We start from the raw sequence: 14292 nt of genomic DNA, 5'->3' as shown, positions 1-14292 counted from the left end.
TTTCTGTTTTGTTCCTTTCCTTTTTTCCTATTTCAAACTATTTTATCCATATTCAATGATTCCTACTCTTATATTTTTTCCCTCATTGGCTTGTTTAAGCCAGAAGATGAGACAATTTTTTTGTGGCATGCACAAAATATAAAAATGAAAGCATGATTTTAAATTGCATAGACTTTTCTTTAAGTTTCATGCAGCTGCCGCGGGGGAGCTGATGAGCCACGTGTGGCTCCGGAGGTGAACGGGTGTTGTGCTTGTCCACGGCGGGCCTATCAGCTGTTTTCCTGAATCAATAGGTCGGTGGCTCCCCAGAGCTCGTGTTGCCCACGACACTGTCGCCCGTCGACCCCACAGACGTGTCTCGTGTGTGAGATGGTGGCAGTGATACAGGTCGCCTGCCCTCCAGGACCTAACATGCTTTCATTTCCTCTCCCGAAACTGATCCAGACGTGCTTCTGCGGCGGCTTCATGGAAACGTGGCGCGTGAACGTGAAAGCGTGACAGAGAGAGAGAGAGAGAGACGCTGAGAGAATCTCACAAATTAGTGTGGAAGGGCTCCGAGACCTCCGGAGGCCTTCATCGGCGTGCGACCTTAATCTGCAGACAAAGCGAATGTAAATGATCTGAGAAAGAGGGAGAGGAGGAGGGGGTTATGGGAGATTTAGCAATAAGACCCATGAAGACGGCCCGGCGAGGAGGAGGAGGAGGAGGAGGATGATGGGGGGGGAGCAGAGCAAAAAGGGCAGCCAGGACAGAAAGACGAAGGTTATAGGGGAGCAGTGCTTCATACTTAAAGTCAAGGTCGCTGGGAATAGGAGTTCACGCGGTGCGCGGCGTGAATATAAAGTAGATGGAAGACAAGAGAGGTTGCATGTGGTGGACTGTGATAAATGTTTACGGCTATCAGGGGGAATTTCTTTCTGTTTCGTCGAAGCAGAAGAAATACAAGTGGGATATTGTGTTAGATGTTATGGCTGATAATGGATGGGGATTTCCTGACACTGCTCAGGGCCAAGCAACACTCTGTTGTGTTGACCCCGTTACTGCACACGACTTTATCTTGGGTTGGGTTTTTTTTTTTTTTCCCTGAAAAAAAAAAATACAGCTGTGTTCATGGGAAACAGATCTAAATGAAAAAAATTCCAGAAGCAAAGCGGCAACAAATAATACAAAGAATTTACTTGTCCTTGATGTGCCTCAGACGTGCTGTGGTTCAATTTCCAATAGTGCAGCGTCTTCACTGGACCAAAGATTAATATTAATAAAGACATTGATCCAAATGTGACCGTTGCAAAGCTTCAGCCACATTACGACACGTTGTGGTTCCGCCCAAAGGTGTACAGTTTTTGACAATCTAGTTTTGAGACATTCTCTATAATATGTGGAACAACAGTAGATCCTTCTCCAATCATCTCACCGTTTGGTGTGGCTCCGGGGGCCCCGGGGGCCCCTGCTCCCCCCTGGGGGCTTTAGAAACATGATGGCCTTTGGCCACCTGCGAGCCAGGAGACTTATTTTACATATGGCCAATGGCTTAGAGAAGTCATTTATTGAGAAACAATCAGATATACCATGAGGGGGTCCACCAGAACATTCTATATTACCTCTTTTGTTGAAAACATGGCAGCTGCCAATATTGAAACATAACCCAAGTGACTATGTACCTGTTATTTCTAAAGTTTTATTTTCCCTCTTGTTGTAAATATGTTTAAAAATGTGCTGACTAAGCTTATAGATGGTCCAGTAACTGTGGGTGGGGGTTGGGGAGTTATTGAGAAATTGATGTAAAAGTTCTGTGTATATATTGTTTTGTTATATTTGAAAATAAAAAGACATTGTTCTGTGTGAGGCTGGGAAGGAAGCCCAGCGGCTGCCGCGGCGACGTAGGACCAGTCAGGGATGAGAAGGTGGGTGTTTTGCAGGATCCCCCCCCCCCCCCCCCCCCCCCCGGCCACATGGGCTAAACTTCCTCAGAGGCCCACTTTTTTGGGGGACAGGGTGAGGCTTTCAGTGGTGTGTACAGGTGCTGAAGTAGTGACTCCAGTGAAACGCCAGACAGGAGCACGAGAGGATCTTATGCTGATCTACACACACACACACACACACACACACACACACACACACACTCGCCGGTCAGGTGGAGTAAAGTGTGACACTCGGTGGGCTGACAAGACGATTGGAGAGGCTCTCGAAGGCGCACACACACACACACACACACACACACACACACACACACACACACACACACACACACACACACACACACACACACACACACACACACACACACACACACTGGATGCAGGAAGATGGCGAGCCTGGTGCAGTTTGTGCCGCAGGACTCGTGAGTAAGAGACACAACAGTTGGTGAGACTGTTGGGCTAAACGGCTTTTAAAAATATATGGCACGCAACAAAAAAGACAAGGCAGTGATTCACACTGTCTCTGGCCGGCGGCCCGTGATATGTTACTGTAGGTGGAGCACCCGAGTGAGGAACAGACAGAATCTGTGCTGTGAAAGCTGCCAGAATCAGACGTCGGCGGTCTCATGAGTACGTATATACTGCGGAGGGAAGAGGCTTTATTACCGACATAGCAGGGAAATAAAACACTGTATTTGGTCAACAGAACATTTTTTTTATTCATCCTATTCAACTTCATCCATCCATGTTCTCTATCTACTTTATCTAATATGCCAGGAGAGCTGGCACTAACTGCTAGACAACAGATGATCGGTTACCGTTCGATCACGAGTCTCAAGGGCCCTGCATCACTTTTCGAAGCCATAGGAACAAGAAGAAAGTTGGGCTGTGACGTCAGCCAGCTGGAGAGCCCAGGCCACGCCCCCTCACAACAGGCCACGCCCCCTCACAGCAGCCACACGTCTGTGAAGCAGCACAGCTTATTTTTCTCCTCCAACGTATGCAGAAATACATTTCTCTGAACTGTTTCACTAATAAAAGACAAAGTTTGCGTCCCAAGCCGCCATGTTGGTTTGGTTTCAACCGCAGGCTTTAACTGCAGGAGCTGACAGCTTTGTGCGATGCGTTCAGGGGCATCACGAAAAGCCGCCCTCCGACCTGTTAATGAGCTGCGCGGCTCCTACAGCAGCAAGGCTACGTGCTAAACAGGATTAAAATATGACTGGTAGTCATTAGCGAGCTGGAACACGCATGTGCAGCACACGGCGGTGCTGAACTTTCGGCAGTGTGGCACCGACATACTTCACCGAACCAATTTTCTTCGGCCAGAGGGAGCTTCCTGGCTAAAATGACGAAATTTTGTTTGGCAGGACGCCGAAGTGCCCAACTTTCTTCTTGTTCATATAGAGTATGAATCAGCCTTTAGGCTTAAGAAAAGTCTTGCGTTTACACTGAAGACAAATGATAGTATGTTCGTATGCCGGGCCATGACGGAGCACTGTTGCTTCTTTTTGTAATGAAACCACACACAAGTGTGCAGAGAACAATAAACGTCAACAAAATGGAGAGTACCTGACATTCGTATGGATAGAAGAGGAACTGGATGCTATCAGGGGTGAGTCTCAACGATAAAACGACCAATATGGGCAATAAAACCTGAACACGGACTGGGAGTCTGGCCACTCTGGAGGCCACCATGTTTGTTACTCGCACATGAGCAGAAGGAACTATTTACTTTCACTCAAACCACTTCCTCAGGTGGTCTGGGGGACGCATCCGACCACAGAGGCTCTGTAGTGTGGACAGCTTGCGTCGCGAATGTGCTCCGAGACTGTGGCTTCGCGGGGAAAAACGTAAATGTCATCAGTGTTTTCATTTAAGAGAATACGCTGGCCTGAGTTACACAGTCTTTAAAACTTCCCAACTTTCCAGAGAAACTCCGGAAAAGAACATGGAAGACGGTGCGTTTGAGCAGAGACCATCCAGTGCAAGCTGGATGACTCACAACCGGAACGGTAGTAACACTACCTGAACTCTAGTTGTTGGCCGAAACACACGGTAAACAGTCATCGCTCGCCACACGTGATCTGATCACCAGAAATGTATGTTAACGTCCACTCAATACAACCACTTTCCTATTATAGATACATGTACTGATAATACCAGTGATAAGAGCGACCTGCAAGTTCTGGAGTTGAAACTCACGGCTTGTTAAAGTGACAATGGGAAACCTTCATTGGCGGTTCAACAGAAATGTTCTAAGTGTCTGAAAATAACTTTTTTTTTTTTCAAATAAGCTTTTAAAGTGTTTGTCTGAACTCTGAAAATGCAACTTTGCTGATCCTCAGTGCTGCACATCTGCCCTGTGGTTGGAATCAAAAGGTTTTTCTCCATATTGAGGAGAAGATCGACAATAATATCAGTGGAAGGCTTCAGAGTCATCTTATTTATTTAACAAAGTGTAATACAGTAAATTACACCATCTACTGCACATGTAGAGGCACATTTCTAACACTTAATGGAGACTGAGTTAGCTTATAAGGACACGTTTACGCGTACCTGGGTATCTGAAAAAACGGTGATATTTCTTTGTTTGGGCTGCGCGTTTACACATGAATGCAGCTACGACTCACCACAAACAATGATTCCTGAAATCTCCGTCCACAGTGGAGATCTGGATCAAATCTGTGTCTTTGTTTGCATCTAAAGGGGGGAAGGCGGATGTTTACGTCACAATTTATGACATCCTGTTTTTTTTTTCCCCCAGGATTGGCTATCAGGGCTTTTTGCTTCTTGCTGCACTGCCCCCTACAGGCTTGGCTGCTCATAGCAGCTCTGAACCAGCTGTATATGTAGGTCAGTGTAAAAAAATTTAAACTTAGAGAGGGAAATATCAATTTTTTAAAAATAAAAAACTAGGTGCATGTAAACGTGGCCTAAGACAAACAAAGACAGATAAAAGGAGCCAGACGGTTTACACTGTACTGCTCTCTGCGTGCACACCAGGTTGCATCGACATAAAGAACACAGCGCCAACCAGTGGCCTGGCATGCAAACTGCTGTTTTCACCGTTTCTTTGTACGGCGATCATTATTTTAAAGGTTTTCTGAAAACAAAAATGTGGAAAAGCAACACTGCTTCCCAGCAGATTGTTCTCATGTCAACAGAGCCCCGGGCGTCTAGGAAACTTCCCGTGACATCGAAGCTTTTCTTAAATTTGCTCTGAAGGTCAGTTTTGGACAAATCTGCCTTTGTTTGAACTCTGCACTGCTCGCAGCTAATCGTGCTCACTTATTAAAAAAAAAATAAAAAAAAAAGAAATGTTTGAACCTTTTCTGAATTGTGACTCAGGGGCGCCAACAACCTTTCCTTAGAAGTCTTTAGAAACCACTCACTTCTATAGCATTGCATCTAAACCATGGTTAACCCCTTGAATCTTCCATTATTGAACATTATGCATATTTAATTTTTTCAAAAAGTGGATGTTGTCAGTTCAACAATATGTCATTTCGACGAGGAGGAGCTGCTTTTACTGGATAATTGTTGGTCAAAGTAAACATGGAACATAGGAAAGATCTATAGAAGTTCCCATTGACTCAAGTAAGTCAATTTAACGTCAAGAGATATAAAAAATATGGAATGACAGCATCTGCACAAGTCACAGCGATAAATCCACCATAAATTTCACACCTTTACATCTAAAGTTACACTTTAAAGTCTCACATAAACTTCTGACGTTTCAATGTTTTCATGGCTCTTTGACTACACACTTTCTACATCCTATGGCTTTCATGTACCTCCAGTTTCTGTAACTTGTAAATATGTTTATACGTCTAAATTAATGAATGCCATATTAAGAAATCCAAGTTCAGACAGAAAACAATAGGCATTGTATCATTTATATTTGAAAACAATGTACTTTTCCAGCACTTTTTTCTAAATCAACAACTTTCTATGCCGTGACGAGTAACTTGTATTCCAGTACTACATGTGAGTCCTTTGCTACTCAGTGGAAGCAGCTCAGACTGCAGCACAACAGGTGGAGTGGCTCCATGCAAGCTGCAGCCTCCGCTTTTATTTGACGTGTCATGAGATTCAGAGCGACGACAGATAAGCTCTGCAAAGTCGTCAAAATTCAATCCAAATTCACTTCCTGTGGACGGTGTTTCTCATCGCGGGGCTTCCCTCCAACGTGCAGCAGCAGCCGCGGCAAAACAGGAAAACCGCAGCACATCGCCGACGCCGTACACCTCAAGCTTTTTACTCCCTCACAACCGATCTGTGGAGGATTCGCTCCGTACCGGAGAACCTCAAGCAGCCGCCTGAATCCTGGCTGGCATCGCAGCCAACACACACACACACACACACACACACACACACATAGAAAGAGCGACTTCAAGGTGGCTCACCACGTAAAGGAAAGCAAGGCCAATAGTGACTTACCATTTACAGTACATGTACTGAGGAGTGTTTTATTGGCCCTTGGCAGCAGCACAGTCGACGCTCTATACACTCAGCACACCTTCTGGATTCTGGCACGCCAGTTAATTGCTGAAGCGATTCAGCGTCAGACAAGGCTGCAGAATGGAGGCCAAAGGAGCATTACCAGATTCAATGTGGAGGATTCTTTTACGGGTAATGTTTGCAGAACGCAAACCTGAATGTCTCGGCATGGGGCTAAAAAAAAAAAAAAGGTGAAGTGAAACAGTGGGACAGTGTGAGGGGGGAGGCTCCCGGGCTCTCTGCTCAGACTGGAGCTTTCATATGGTGGGTTGAAGTTTGGTTCAGAACTCTTCCTCTTTTCCAGTGTAGGATAGTTTATGCAGACGTTTTTCACTGTGAGAATCCACAATTCAGAGCGCTATAAAGACGTTTTAAAAAGGTCAACTGACTGAATGAATTCTATAATATGCTATTTTATAATCACTAAACTACATTTTTAAATATTAAGATTTCACAAAATGTATGTTAATATAAATCTATAATACAAAATGTCATTTTTTAAGACATTTTGTATTAAAGAATGTAAATAATTTGAATCAAATAAAAACATTTTTTTTATTGTGTTCTAAATGCCATTTTCAAATGCATTACTGAGAGATCACTTGAAAACATAAAGTCATATTTAGAAATATAACAATCTATTCTTTTCAAATATAAATTATAAATCAAACCGAAGTAATCCAAACAAACAAACAAAAAATCTTTAAAAATAGTTTGAAAGTGATTTACAAGATCCCAAACCTCATCATCCATCCATTCATCCATTCATCCATTCACCCATTCATCAATTCTCAAGGGTCCAGTGTCCACCTTGAACAAGTCTGATATAAAACCCCAGGTCTCACGCTTACAAACACCAAACAGCCCCCAGCAATGGCTCTGGTCGTCCATATTCCCTGTACACCTTCCACAAGACCTCCCGGGGGACGTAGGGACGTAGACCTTCTCCAAGTCTACAAAACACAAATAGTCTGGACTGTTAAGCTCTGCTGTCCGTCAACAATGAAGAGCTGGTTGGTTGTTCCTCATCCATGATGGAATATGACGTGTTCCTCCTGTATCAGAGGTTCTACTGTCTAGTCTTTTTTCCCAGTATCCCCACGTAGACTTCCCCCAGGATGCAACTCTGGGCACATTGCCCTCGCCACCAAGGGGTATTTTGATGACCCTGGTGACGTCCACAAGGGAAATGGACGAGGTCTCAGAAGTCTCAAGCCCCACCTCCTGTTAGGCAGGGGGGTTCAGGAGATCCTCAAAGTGGAGGATCGCTGGAGGATCTCGTCATTCGAGGTCAAATGACGTCCGCTCTTGCCGAGCACGGATTGAGGAAAACCCCTCCGACCTCTTCTTAGCCCCTGGGTGGTGCCCCGGAACTTTGAGACCAACCAAAAAAAACCCCCATGACCTCACTAAACGTCTCCCACATCGTAGATTTTACTTCTTTCACCCCGCCGATACCCGTCTGCTGAGTCCATAGTCCCCAGAGAAAGCCCGGCCGTACAGGCCTTCTTTTTACGACGTCCCAGACTCCTTCCTTTGGCTGCTGCCAAGGAATTCCCCAGAATATAGATCAATAATCCAAAAATTATATCACAAAACTAAGTAATTTTAATAAACACTAATATTCAAAACATACTACACATGCAACTTGTACATCAAATTAATGTTATTATACTCAAATACAAATTATTGTCAGAAATATTAATATTAAATCAACTATTACAAAACAGTGAATAAATTAATTTGCCTAATCAAAGCTAATGTCAATATTTAGAGAAAAATTATTGGAATATAAAAATGTCCAAAAACAATAAATATGCTGAAATGGAATAGAAGATAAGGCAGAGATCAAGAATAAAACAAAAAAGTAATACTACTACAAGAATTTGATGTACAATTCAATATTATATGATGAAAATGACGAGTGTCTACGAGTGTATCAATATTCACAACAGTATCATGTGAACATGTTTGAAACTGAAGTGAACCACCTGATTTCCTGTAATGTTACTCAAACAACAGCCACAGCTTACAGAAAAAAAAACCCGCCACACAAGGGAAATACGTTGCTTTGTGCACCTTTGTTGATGTGAAAGTTGAGCTGATGTTCATCAAATACATCAAAGTCGCATGTTTCCTGTCGGCAGGAAGTCGCTTTAGTGTTTCTCAAACGTGTGTATTGACAGAAAGACGGCGGCGGCTCAAGCGCAATCGCACTATAGCACCATATAAGGCAAAAGATTGTCACATGAGACCCTCGAACTTCATGACGACATTCTAAATAACTGTAGATCTTCAACGCACAGTAAAGTGTGCTTCATGAGATTCAATGGCTCCTCTCCAGTTCAAAGAAAAGTCAAGAAAGGATCTTTGGTAGAAATTAGCATCAGCTAGTTCAGCACGTTTAAGGCTACGACATTGAACATTTCTGATCTGAAAATTCAGAAACAACTTTTGCAGTTTGCATTAGTGATGAAGATTTTTAAGTTAACCAGCGTTGCAATGCCACACTCTACCACATGGTGGTGTAATGAGTTCCTCTGACACTTTCTCGACGAGAAGAAGCAGAAGCAACAGGAAGAATAACATGACCTTTGACAAGTGCTGGACGGAGCAACACCCAACAGAAAACTGCCGAAACCAAGAGGAACTGTGACTCACTGCTGCCACCCGGAGGACAGGTGTGGAATTACTTGAATTGTTTGTACCCTGAAACAGCACATTTTGAAAAAGACTGAAAACAATTTACAGTATCAGCCAAAGTTAATCATATCTTGCAGCAGAGGTTTGACTGCTAGAAACAATACTTGCAACTTGAATTTGTACTTTTTCGATATTTTTTTTTAAATGACATTCATGCTAATGCTAATGGGGAACCTGACAGTGAGACTAAAGCACTCTGTGAGGAGAAAGACTTTGCACATAATTAGCTTTAATATCATTTCCTATCTATTTACGAGGCGGCTGTGGCTCAGTTAGTATAGCAGATTGTCTTTCAGTTGCCAGGGTTTGAATCCCTCCGGGGAGGACGTCCAGCTAATACACACATCACGTCTACGCTGCAAATTGCAAAGACTTGCTGTGGTGATAACTGTAGGATACAAGCTAATTGGAGCCGTAGTTGATGCTGTTGATCGAAAAACAACCGATATTTTCTCGGAAGTCGAAGCTAATGACGTCTTGGCACGTTGAAGTTGGATGAAATGGATCACAGCAGTAATGGAAGCTCCAGCAAAAAGACCCAGAGCAAATTCCGTTTGATTCCCGAATAAAAGTTGTTCCCTGTGCTTTCATGCGCTAATCAACCCCCTCCTGCAAAAACATGCACACCTCCCATCACAAGTACTGGGATTCTCTTTTCAGATGGTTACATCTCTACTGCATTCAGATGTGCGTTTGACAACAAGATGCAAGGGGGGGCCGGGAGGGGGGGGGGGGGGGGGGGTGGGGGTCTTTTTTCTTTGCCAAGGCTGCTCTGTCACATTACCATCACAATCTATGATGTTGCACGGTATTAAAAGAAAAGAGCGCAACAAAGGCAACGCTACTTTGCAGACGAGATTCTTGTTTATCAGAGGCGCTTTAACAACATAATGTGAATTAGCTGTCAGTACAATTGTAGGGGGGGGGGGGGGGGGGGGGGGGGGTAGGGGGGGTGTTAAGGTTTACACAGCTCTAACAGACCTGGACTGTTGAGTTACATTTATCATGGCTGTAAATCAACCCCGCCATATGGTCAAGGCAGTGGAGCCGAGCTCTACACATACACACCCTCATAAACACCCCAGTAATTACACAAACATGTAAACACACTACACACACACACACACACACACACACACACACACACACACACACACACACACACACACACACACACACACACACACACACACACACACACACACACACACACACACACACACACACAGCATCAGCAGTGGAAATGGTGCACACGTATTACATAATTCAAACACTCCATTTGTCCACTTAGAGAAAGCCAAGTGAGACAGTGTCCTTTTAGATATATGAAAAACAAACAAACAGCAAACTATACACAAACACACACACACACTGTCATGCACACCAGACGCACACACACACACACACACACACATGCACAGGTTGTTGTTGTTCTAGCAGCGTGACAGGCGCACATACCTCACTTTGTAGTCCTCCTCTGTCTCTTTCTGTCTGTTCCTCAGCTTTTCATTCTGTTACAAACACACACACTCACACACACATACACACACATACACACACGCATGCACACGCGCGCACACACACACACACACACAGTGAGCAGTGTGCGTTTGAATCTGACAGATTCTCTCAGCTCAGTACTCTCCTCCCTCTCTCTCTCTCATTTCTGAGGAACACACACTCAAAACACAGCCCTCCCCTTCCTCCTGCCTTTCTTTCTTGCTTCCTCTCTCTCTCCTTCTCTCTCTCTCTTTCGCTCACAAAGCCACGCCCCCTCAGCCTCCCCCTCTCTCCTCTCCTCTGGGCGGCTATAAATACCGCTGCTTCTATGAATATACCGTCTTTCTCCCTCAGCATCCCTCTCTCGTGCAATCTCTCCATCCCTCCATCCATCCATCCATGCATGCATGCATGCAACCAATCATGCATCCCCCCCCTCCCCCCCTCTCCTGCACTGCTCTCCCCCTCCATCCATCCCTCGCCCCCCCCCCCCCCCCTCCTTCGCGCGCTAAATGTTTTTCTGATGACCTTGTATTATTCGCCCTCGACCGCCGCCACCGTCACATGACGGCTCTCGCACGCGCATCGGAGGGAGCGCGTGCGCCTGTAAACACGCACACGTGCACGTTGCAGCGGCAGCAGCATCCCGCCTCGCGCGCTTCCTGTCGCTTGGACGCGGAGCGAAAACCGTCAACGACGGACAGCAGCTCTCTCAAACACACACACACACACACACACACACACACACACACACACACACACACACACACACTGCACAGAGAGTAGAGCTCATCACTGCGTGCACGTGTGGTGAGCGCAAGGTGCAGAAATCAGTGCGGTCACGCGCTCACCGGTCCCACTCCTCAGAAGCAGCCAATCACGTGGCCAGTGGACGGCGGCAGGAAACAATGGCCGCTTCTCAATTCCAAGTGTGGACAAGTACGTGTACTGAGAAACGGCATGCAGCTGAAGGTTTTTCAGCAATTTCTTCCCATTTTAAAGCCATTTAGCAATATTTTGTCCAGAAAAACCAATCGAGAAGGTCACAGTAGTTTTCTGAACATGGTAGTAGTAGTAGTGCGGATGTCTAAGACTCCGGTTACACTGCAGGTCTTGGTACTCATTCAGATTTATTTTTTTTTGCTGGATCTGATTTGTTTGCATGATTATTCACATTACATTTTAAATGCGTGCCTCTATCAGACTGCTGTGTGAACGTGATGGGACCTGGCGGTCGATATTTACTTCTGTTGACAGAAGTAAATATGGATGCTCAGTTCGCACAGACCATTCATCCACTAAACTGCAACCCCAGACAACTCGTCCACGAATGAGATTTCAGATTTTTGGGGAGAGAAAATAAATCCTGTACAATGTACTTTTACATATTATTTCTAATTGATATGTTACATATGCTTCATATAGCTAGTATATGAAACATATATATTTACTATGACATCATATGGTTTTTTACTCTCGTGATCAATGGTCTTCTTTGTTCACACGGTGCCCCTGACCTGAACCTTCAGCACCACCTTGTGCTGCGCTGCACGTTCCAGCTCGCTAATGGCTACCAGTCATATTTTAATCATGTTTATCAAGTAACGTCGCTGCATGTTGGAAGTTCCTCTGACGTGATGCACCTGAACGCATCACTCAAAGCTACGCTACGCTACGAAGCCGCGTTTTAACTTTATGGCTTATTATTGTGTCAAATATACTGATATATCCTATGGTTTTGCGTCATATATACTTAATAATCCTCCCTAATGTGTCAAATATACTTTGAAGTCCAATCCTTCAAATCAATAATGCTGAAAAAAATTGTCGTGGATGAGTTGCCAGGGTTTGCAGTTTCGTAGACGACTAGTCAAAGCGCTGTAAGCACCAGGGTTGCCAGATGTGATTCACTGTTTTCAGCCCAAAATAACCTAAAGCCCACACACGTCAAGAAAAAAAACAGCTCAAATCTCAGCCTGTGTAGGAATCCTGTTAAAACTATTATCTGTGTAGTAAATAAACATGACATAAACACACAAATGCATTAAATAAACTCAGGTAAAAGGTGAGAGAGTTTGGCTCCCAAACTGGGGGATACCCACCATATCTAGAAACACAGGTCAGTGTGTAGATTCATTTTCAAGTGGTTGTTAAATACGAGCCGACAAAATCTAAACATGAGGTGGGAGAGAAGAAAGAGAATGAGGTAAAAAGAGAGCACGACTTTTACCATTTTGATGGAGCCGCTTCCTCTGTCACTTATCCGTGACGTCGCACGTCAATGACGAAACAGTCGCGTGTAGAAAAACATCTTGACACTATCTCAAAGGGTCCAGCACTTTTCAGTTGTTGACAGCAAAGATATTCTTCACCATCATAGCCTCAAGCTGCACACTGCGCCTTTAAAGTTCCTCTACCAGAATACACACGGGAAAAATGGATAATTGAGGCGTCGGGTTTAGTTGTTGATGTACATCTCTAATATGTTGTCGAGACCTTTCTGAAGTAAATTTGTCATTACAACACACATGTATTTCCAGACTTAAGATCCCTGAGTTTTTCGTCATCTCAGCGTCACTTTAACTCTCGAACTCTCTCTATTCGCACTGGAAAAACAATTAACAATTGGTTTCACAACATTTGAGGTTATTCTCGTGGCTTGAATTCTCCTTCTTTGAGAAAGTCTGGCTTTATTTCGGGCTAAATGAATCAAATATTGATATTTTTGCTAGGTTTCTGAAGATGAAGTCATTTAACACAATTTGATGGCGACAAATTCCAGTTTGTTTGTAAACATATGGACTTTGGTGTGATCGGTTCAGGAAACTACCGGTCGGAAATTTGTGAATATGAGTGGCGATGGTCTTCGTTTTCATATATTAGGTTATTCTCAATCTTGTATGGGAAGTATATTTTAAACATTGTTCTTTTTTTAGTAGCGTAATTTCAGTAGATCTTTTCCCAGGTGTTTTACTGACCTGAGATGATGACGCTGAACTTCTTTTTTGACGTGTTCTACAAGCCAGCCAACGACTTGGTCCTGAGGCACCGATGCTTGAACCATCAGAAAGACACAAACCATGTCCCCTTCTCATTTATTCAGCGGTCTTTTGGTGCGTGTTCATCATGCGTCCTCACACCCATGTTGAAGACCCCGAAGAAGGGCAACGGGAGTGGAGATCTGGGTTCTATGTCACCAACTGCCCCCGTCTGACAGACTGTGGACAAAAGTCCAACAATGAGTGACGAAGTTTTGCCTGTTGTCTTCATCTTCAACCTCCCGATTTCACAGACTTGTCTGCCATCTTCTTCGTCTTCCTGGGTTTCCAGCAGAGAGTCAATCCTTTCAGGCGCCTGCTTGTGTTTTTGGAGGCTGTGCAGGATTTGGCCTTTAGTTGAGCCTCAAGCCCAATGAATTGTTACTTTAGCTTGTTTTCCACTTCACTAATTCGCCCCCCTTCTGGGCCCCGGGCACTTTTGAGGACTGCCAACTGCCTCCAGTGATTGGAACAATTCACCCACCATCACTTCTGTCTCCTCGACCGAGCCAGCCTCAACTCGGTCATATGCTTTGTCCTCTCATCTCACGAAGCCTCCGCTCAGCAGCCGCCATCGTCACGACGCCATGGCGATGGCCAGATGATACAGGGAACAGACGGCGGTCGTC

This window comes from Blennius ocellaris (genome assembly GCF_963422515.1).
Source record: "Blennius ocellaris genome assembly, chromosome: 5".
Lineage (NCBI taxonomy): Eukaryota > Metazoa > Chordata > Actinopteri > Blenniiformes > Blenniidae > Blennius > Blennius ocellaris.
This window is presented reverse-complemented; position numbering follows the sequence as displayed.